This window comes from Leiobunum rupestre, chromosome 10, assembly GCF_980474605.1.
Source record: "Leiobunum rupestre chromosome 10, qqLeiRupe1.1.hap1, whole genome shotgun sequence".
NCBI lineage: Eukaryota > Metazoa > Arthropoda > Arachnida > Opiliones > Sclerosomatidae > Leiobunum > Leiobunum rupestre.
This window is the reverse complement of record NC_143393.1, coordinates 21,894,049-21,901,869: the sequence shown is the minus strand read 5'-3', so window position 1 is coordinate 21,901,869 and position 7,821 is coordinate 21,894,049.

Below are 7,821 nucleotides of genomic sequence, written 5' to 3'. Positions count from 1 at the left end.
TGATAATTTATCAGTATTTTCATCACAGTAAACTTTATTTTTACTGTTGCAATCATTTCAATAAGCCTTGGCTGATTCCACAATTAGACCTGGTCTGATGCTACAAATAAGCCTTGTCTGGTGCCACAAATAAGCCTTGTTGGATCCCACATATAATTATTGTCTGATCCCACAAATAAGCCTTGTCTGATGCCAAAAATAAGCCATGTCTGATCCCACAAATAAGCCTTGTTGGATCCCACATATAATTATTGTCTGATCCCACAAATACGCCTTGTCTGATGCCAAAAATAAGCCATATCTGATCCCACAAATAAGCCTTGTTGGATCCCACATATAAGCCTTGTGTGATCCGACAAATAAGCCTTGTCTGATCCCAAAAAAAGCCTTGTCTGATGCCGCAAATAAGCCTTGTCTGATGCCGCAAATTAGCCTTGTCTGATCGCACAAATAAGCCTTGTCTGATGCCACAAATAAGCCCTGTCTTGTGCCACAAATAAGCCTTGTGTGGTGCCACAAATAAGACTTGTCTGATCCAACAAATAAGCCTTGTCGGATCCCACAAATAAGCCATGTCTGATCCGACAAATAAACCTTGTCTGATCCCACAAATAAGCCTTGTTGGATCCCACAAATAAGCCTTGTCTGATCCGACAAATAAGCCTTGATGCCACAAATAAGCCTTGTCTGATGCCGCAAATAAGCCTTGTCTGATGCCGCAAATTAGCCTTTGCTGATCCCACAAATAAGGTATCGGCGGTCATTGTATTGGCGAAACTGACAATCGAAAGAATAGGAAGTGCCGTACTTACGCGTGTTACGTTATTTATCCTAAAACCGATATTAGCTTAAATGTTATTAAAGGTCAAGGTCTGAAATCTCTTAATTCGTCACACGTTTAAAATATTTGAATATAATATAGGCTAATAGAGTTGACACAGTGTGTCAAAGGGAAAAATAAGTCAGCCTTGATTTCTTTGTTGTTGTTGAAGACGCGAGCTGCGCGTAGCGGCCGGGCCAGCTTGTTCCATTGTCGGGGCTTTCTCGGGTTGTTGTGCCCACGCGGTTAATTTCCGATGTAGCGGTATGTAGTAGTCCGAACCGTCGGATCGAATGTAATATCGGAGGCGACTGAGCTCTGATCCCTTTAAAATGGAATTTTAAGAATTCCCGGGCCGTTCGTCTGATTTTTGTTCGAGGCGTAGTTTCCAAGCGCCGAAAACGTGCCGTGACTATGGAAAGATTCCGGCTTACGTTCCAACTCCAACCAAAAATTTGTTCTTCCCGAGTTGAATATATTTTATAAAGTCATTCCGTATATCCCGTCTAACTTCTGACAGATTTGTATAGCAACATCGCCGTGAATCTGAAATAGACTTTTTTGTTTCTACGGATGACCCTGCGAAATTAAAAGGTCAATTTTGAAAGTCGGTCGGTAAAATGACGTTCTCCTTATCTCGTCTGGTGAAGACTCACTTCCTCCGCGTTGTAACGCCGTTTGTTCCGTCTTCCAACTTATTATCTCAAACTTAAGGGCTGGTTTTAACTCAGGGCTAGTTTTCACTAGTCCAAAAACGTCACGACGGTTAGCTTCGACGCAAAAAATTCCCGTTAGGCCTAATACAATATTTTTGCGTCCGCCGTCGCCGTCGTCCTGTTTCTGTCCTAGTGAAAACCAGCCTTAAAGCAAAAATACCACGGCGGCGAGCGCGACGCAATAATTTCAAGTTAAGCCTAATACATTTTTATTTGCATCTACGCTCACCGTCGTGTCTCTAGTGAAAAGCAACCTTTAAGCCCCATTTTCATGCTCGCTGGTAGCGCGTAAAAATCGAAAAATTCCGCTTCAGCTATACACTTTTTCACTTTCCGCGTCGATCTGTTTCAAACAGATATTTTAGCTTTATTTTCACGCTTGCGAGTGGCGGATGCGAATTTTGATGATTTTTATCCGCTACCAGCGAGCATGAAAATGGGGCTTAAGGGAAGACGACGCTACGAAATTTTCATCCACTGACTTTCAAAATTTGTTATCATCGACCCAAATGTAGGACTGTGCGATTAGTGGTTTTAGGCAATCGAGTCGGTTATCGAGTATCAATTTTTTTCATCGAGTATTCAAGTCGAGAAATGTTGAAGTCGAGTCGAGTAATCGAGTACTTGATTAAGGGGAATATTTCTCTTATTCGAGTCGAATAATCAAAAAAAAACTCGAGTAATATTTTTAACGAGTGGGGTTATCGAGTACTTGATTAGGAGCTGGTTTTATTCAAGTAATTATGAAAATAAATTTAAAAGGAGTATAAAGTAACTTTCATCGCTGAAGAATATTACTTTAATTTAAATTAACCACAGTTTTTACAACTTTGTAGGTACCATTTATTGCCCCCCCCCCCAAGTTGTAAAAACCCCTCTTTGAACTTTGAAGCAACGAGGATAGAAAACACAAATACACGACGAGTTTAGAGAGCAGCTTATTCGAGTAATCGGGTCCCCGAATATTAAATTTTTTGGTACTCGGTAATCGACGAGTATTCTCCAAATACTTCTTTGAGGTCGGGTTCGAGTACTTGACCTCAAGAGAAGCCGAATACTCGATGATGTTCGAGTACTCGCACAGCCCTACCCAAACGACAAAATTATCTATCTTAATATGTATAGCTAAGAAAATTCGATTTGTTCAAAATTTCGGTCCATAGGTAATAGAAAGAAGTATCATTGTTTTAAACTTGTAACCGAACTACGTAGTATCGTGCTTGTTAGTAGTTTATTTCGCTTTGGAATATTTAGACACTTGATTTCGCAATAACTCTAAAAATCAGTTCGGTGATAGTTATTATTAATTGCCATACTTATGGTATCGTAGCCCGTAATTTTACATTATATCTCTGACCTGAGATATTTGAGGTCAAATTTAAACAATGGGAAAATGGTTGAGTAAATATCCCAAAATGGATAATAGATAATTTGCATCAGACCACAAGCTCTCTAATTCAGTCCTCTAAGCGTTATGCGATTAATCAGTGGTAAGATATGTGTAAGACCACTGGCCATCGGGGGGATACTTGGGGATAAGGACGGAACACCCGTGGCGGAAGCGTGATAACCACCCATTGGGAGATTGGTAGTCGTCCTCACAAAGCCGTCCACATTCTCTGCCTCCCAGACGCTTGGGATTACAGGACTACGCCACTAGTCCCGGCATTCTCTAACTTTTTGGGGATTCTATTAACTGTTGTCAGATAACGGTTCCTCTACATTTCGAGAGATGGCGCTAGCGGTTTTACTACGTTTCGTCCGAGTAGGGAATTAGGGTCCCTACTCCGCTGTACAAACTGTACCGTCATCTTAACATTTATTCAATATTGTCGTAGGACGGAAGATCAGCGCCGTGTCGTCTCAGTGTTTTATCCGTCGTGGTGTCGTAAACGTTTTCCTTTTTATTGGCCCATATACGGAGATATCGGGGTCGAGTTGATCGAACTCTTTGGACAGTTTGGGTCGAAATAGTTATAAAAAGGGAGCCTAATGCCCGACTATTCTCGCTCCAGACTGCGGGGGTCTCATCTGCCATTCCTCGGGGATCTGGGGCAAGTACCCCTTTAGGGGAGGATCGCGCCACTACGGAAGGGGTCGTGGTTCCCCTTCCTCTTTTACGTAACAACTTGCCTCGAGAAACAGCTCCGTTGCCAAATAAAACCCCGCCGAATATTGGTCTCCTTTTGCTCCGACCCGAGTCGCTCTCGATACACCGAGATGATTATGGATTTGCGTTTGTAGTATAGGTAGTAGCGGCAAACAATGTCTAAGGATCCTGGAGACATTGGCACCGTGGGGCCTAAACTTCGTCGAATGTAAGACGTGGCGCGTACAAGAGGAGCTGGGTTCGATCCCAGCTTGTGGCACGGTGTGAAAAATCGGAAGAACTCCTTAGAACTGCGTTGAGTTTGAAAGTTCTCTCTCCACTGGTTAAATGGGTTTTCCCCCGGGCTCTTCGGTTTCGCCTTCCATAAAAATGTGTCGAGGTTAACGGTAATAGTTAGTGTAGGGAGCTGTTGGCTCGCATGGCGTGAAGGACTGGCCACCACCCTCCTACGCATTGTAACCCGGCCACCTGAATTAATGGCTTTAAAAGTCGCTGGGTGACTTAGGCCTAAGGTGGTGCCTTGGGTATTAGCCTAACTGATTATTGTTATTATCATAAGTAACATAATAAATATAAGTATGACAATTAACGAGATTTACAGCCAAACTGATTTTCATAGCTATTGCGTAATCAAGATGTTTTCTCAGCACAGAGCCCTCTAGTGTCTGAAATATGCGAGACTTCCGTTAAGCCGAAATATCTGGTTTGCGATAGATATGCGGAATATTAGGCTAAAATGATAAAAATTATAAAAGTTTTTCTCGGCGTCACGCATGATTCGCACGCGGGCTTCAAAACAAAGCCAAAGCCCTTCGCGACTCCAGAACGTGCTCTCCGATATTAGGCTTAAATTTTTATCAAAAAGTAGTCATCCAAAACGGTAAGTCGCATTAAAGCAATAGAAAGTGTCATACTTATTGTTATTTTGTTACTTATGATATTATTATTTACCAAATTCATTGTCTGGCTGTCGTCACTAAGAAACCACGCCAAGACGATTAAAACGAAGAAAGAGACTCATCAAAAAATTAAATTAAGAAAACTCGATTAGTTTTCGCACCGAAGAACTTGCAGAAAAATGTCTTTCGGGAAACTGATCTAGTTCCTCGTAAAATGGAGTCTTTAGATGGTTAAAAAATCAAAGGAGGTAAGTGAACTTCTTTTCGAGACAAGGCTTAAAGTCGACTAGGAGCTTAGTCTAGCTTAGTAATCATGGCCGTTTCTATGAAAATCATCAGGGAAAAACTACTCCTCCAAGTACAGACGTATGTAATTTCTTGGTAGTATAGCAAGTATGTATTAAAGGTAACAGATAATATAATCATATACGTTAAAATGTTTTGTTACCATGGTTGATTTTTAGGTTTACGCCCATTTCGCCCAAAATAGTTCTCCCAATTCCAATTTATCCCAATCCCATTTCTCCCAATTCCCATTTCTCCCACTCCCATTTCTCCCAATCCTATTTGTCCCAATCCCATTTGTCCCAAAATAGTTATCCCAAATCCCATTTGTCCCAAAATAGTTATCCCAAATCCCATTTGTCCCAAAATTACACTTGGTATAAACATGAATCTAAGTTTTATTTTAATATGCAAGTACATCAAATTTTGCCCATTTCATTTTACATCGAATCCCCATTTTATCGCTTCGAGGAATTCTTCTGGGGTTTTGGATCCTAACCTAATCTAACCTAACCTAACCTAACGCCAAGTCAATTCACATATTCACAAAACGGTAAACTTACTTTGTTTACCGATTCCAAATAATGATTGGGAGAAAGGGGACTCCATATTTTTGGGAATATTGATCGTTGGCAGAAATGGGAATCAATTTTTTTGGGAAACTTGATCGTTGGGAAAAATGGGAATACACATTTTTGGGTTAAATGAACTCCGGTTCGGAGAAATGGAATTGGGACAAATGGGACACCATGTTTTTGGGAGAACTGATAACTTTGGGAGAAGGTAAAATTGGGTTAAATGGGAACATACCGAATTTTCAATTATAATGAGTATTAAAAGCACGACTTCATGGCATTTTTATTAAAATCTTTAAAATTTAAAATTTTTACAATTTTTACATATTACCGGAGCTTTCATACAAGAAGAACACCGCTTGACGAGGGGTCTCAAACCCGAAAGCTCCGGTAATATGTAAAAATTGTAAAAATTTTAAATTTTAAAGATTTTAATAATAATACCATGAAGTATCAGTCGTGCTTTTAATACTCATTATAATTAACAGATAATATAGCGTCTGTTTTCATGATTTCCGGATGATATTCTCCGCCTACTCGAATATTTCCAGAAACAATTTCCAACCAAACCCAATGAAGGGTTTGGAATTATAAATATATTTTTATATTAAACTTTCTTTGCTTATTAATAACATTAAGTTAGGTTAGATAAGGTTACGCTAGGTTGCATTCAATAAATAATAACATCAAATAAATTTATACGTATGTACTACTAGAGGAATTATTGTAAAAAGTAAATAAAAAACCCTTTAATCTGTATACAAATGTATATACAGGGTGTCCACTAAAAAATGAACCAGGACGAATATCTCAAAATCTGTTTTAGGTACGATTTTGAAATTTTCAAGTCGTATACAAGATGTAGGGGGAAACCTACTGCGTCGATGACCTTGAACCACGTCTTCAAGGTCATCCAAAAACCAACCGTAAGTGTTAGAAAGTTGGTTCCAATTAGATAAGTGTTCCACGTGACTTTTGAAGTACAAATAGCTTTGACCCGATCGGATTTGACCAATAGGAAGCCGAGAAATGCTAGATGAAAAACAAGAAGGTCGTTAAGTTGATAACGTGTCGAAAGCGAGGTTCGGGAGCTGATAACTCTAAAGATACACGTGTTAGAGTACTGCAATTTGCTACACATCCTCATCAGGATTGAGGGTCTTGAGTTTAACAATTTCAATGACCTTGAACCATGTCTTCAAGGTCATCCAAAAACTAACGCGAGAACCTTTCAAATTGGAACCAACTTTCTAACACTTACGGTTGTGAGTTTGAGTTTATAATTTTAGAAACGGGAATGAGATGGAGTGAGAGTTATCCCAAAATTTTGAAAAATGCCCATCACTGCCGAAAAGTAACCCAAAAACCAGCCAAACAGCCCAATCTTTTTATAAAGTAACGTAGCCTTCTTGTTTAAATGTTGCGCTTACGTCACAGTCTCTTACCTTTACAAGTCTACCAGCGCGAGCTACAGTCGCGAGGAGCTTTTTGTAGCGCGCGTGCAAATCGCTCGTGTGAAGAATACACTAATAAAGCTGGGTCTTGTGACGTAAGAGCAACATTTTAACAAGTTGGGCGAGATAACTTTTATTTTATAAAATCAACTATTAATTTTTCCCCGCAAGCATACATAAAAAGAAGCCCAATTAGGCTTTAAAAGAGCCCAACTGGCAGCCCTGGAACCGACTTGGACGAGTTGCTTCCCGTTCCCGAACTAACACGAAGCGATTTCTCACGCTGGTTTTGAAAACTAGTTATATAAAACGAAGCGATTTTAGGGGTATACGTGTGAACCTGGCTTTGGTGAAGTCACTGTCGCTAACCGATTCCAGCAACCATATTTGAGCGGTGGCATAGGCTATTATGGTCAGCTCATCTTGTTCCTTTAAGCGTTCATTGTATTTGGGAGTTCTGGGAAAGGGACGAAGAGAAATAAGATGGGCTCGATATGTAAAATTTATGTTTCCTCTGGCGTAGGCGCTACTAAAGGCCTATAATGCCTGTTTTTTACGACCAAAGGATGGGCGAAGGGGACCTTATTAGGGCTATTGCCCACCCGCAGCGAATCGGGGACAAACGGAGGTGGACAGCTGCAGCTGCCTGCGATTGACCTTTTTTCTAGAACAGCTCTCGCCGTCATTGGAATCGCGACATTTAGACGTTAGGAAACGACGTTGAACCTCGCCTGAAATCTATTAAGGATAGCGAAAAGAGATTTCCCAGCCGTTTAAGCGCGGGTTTTAGACTTAATCCCACACGATAGTTTTTTTCTCTTTCATACGGCATCTTTTCCTTCTATCTATTCTTCGTTCTCGGATCGGTCGCGAACGAGATTAAGAGACCATCTATAGCTTTAATCTACTTCAGATTTTTATCTGTCTCTCTCCGTTTTTAGTCTGCCGCTTCATAGATGGCG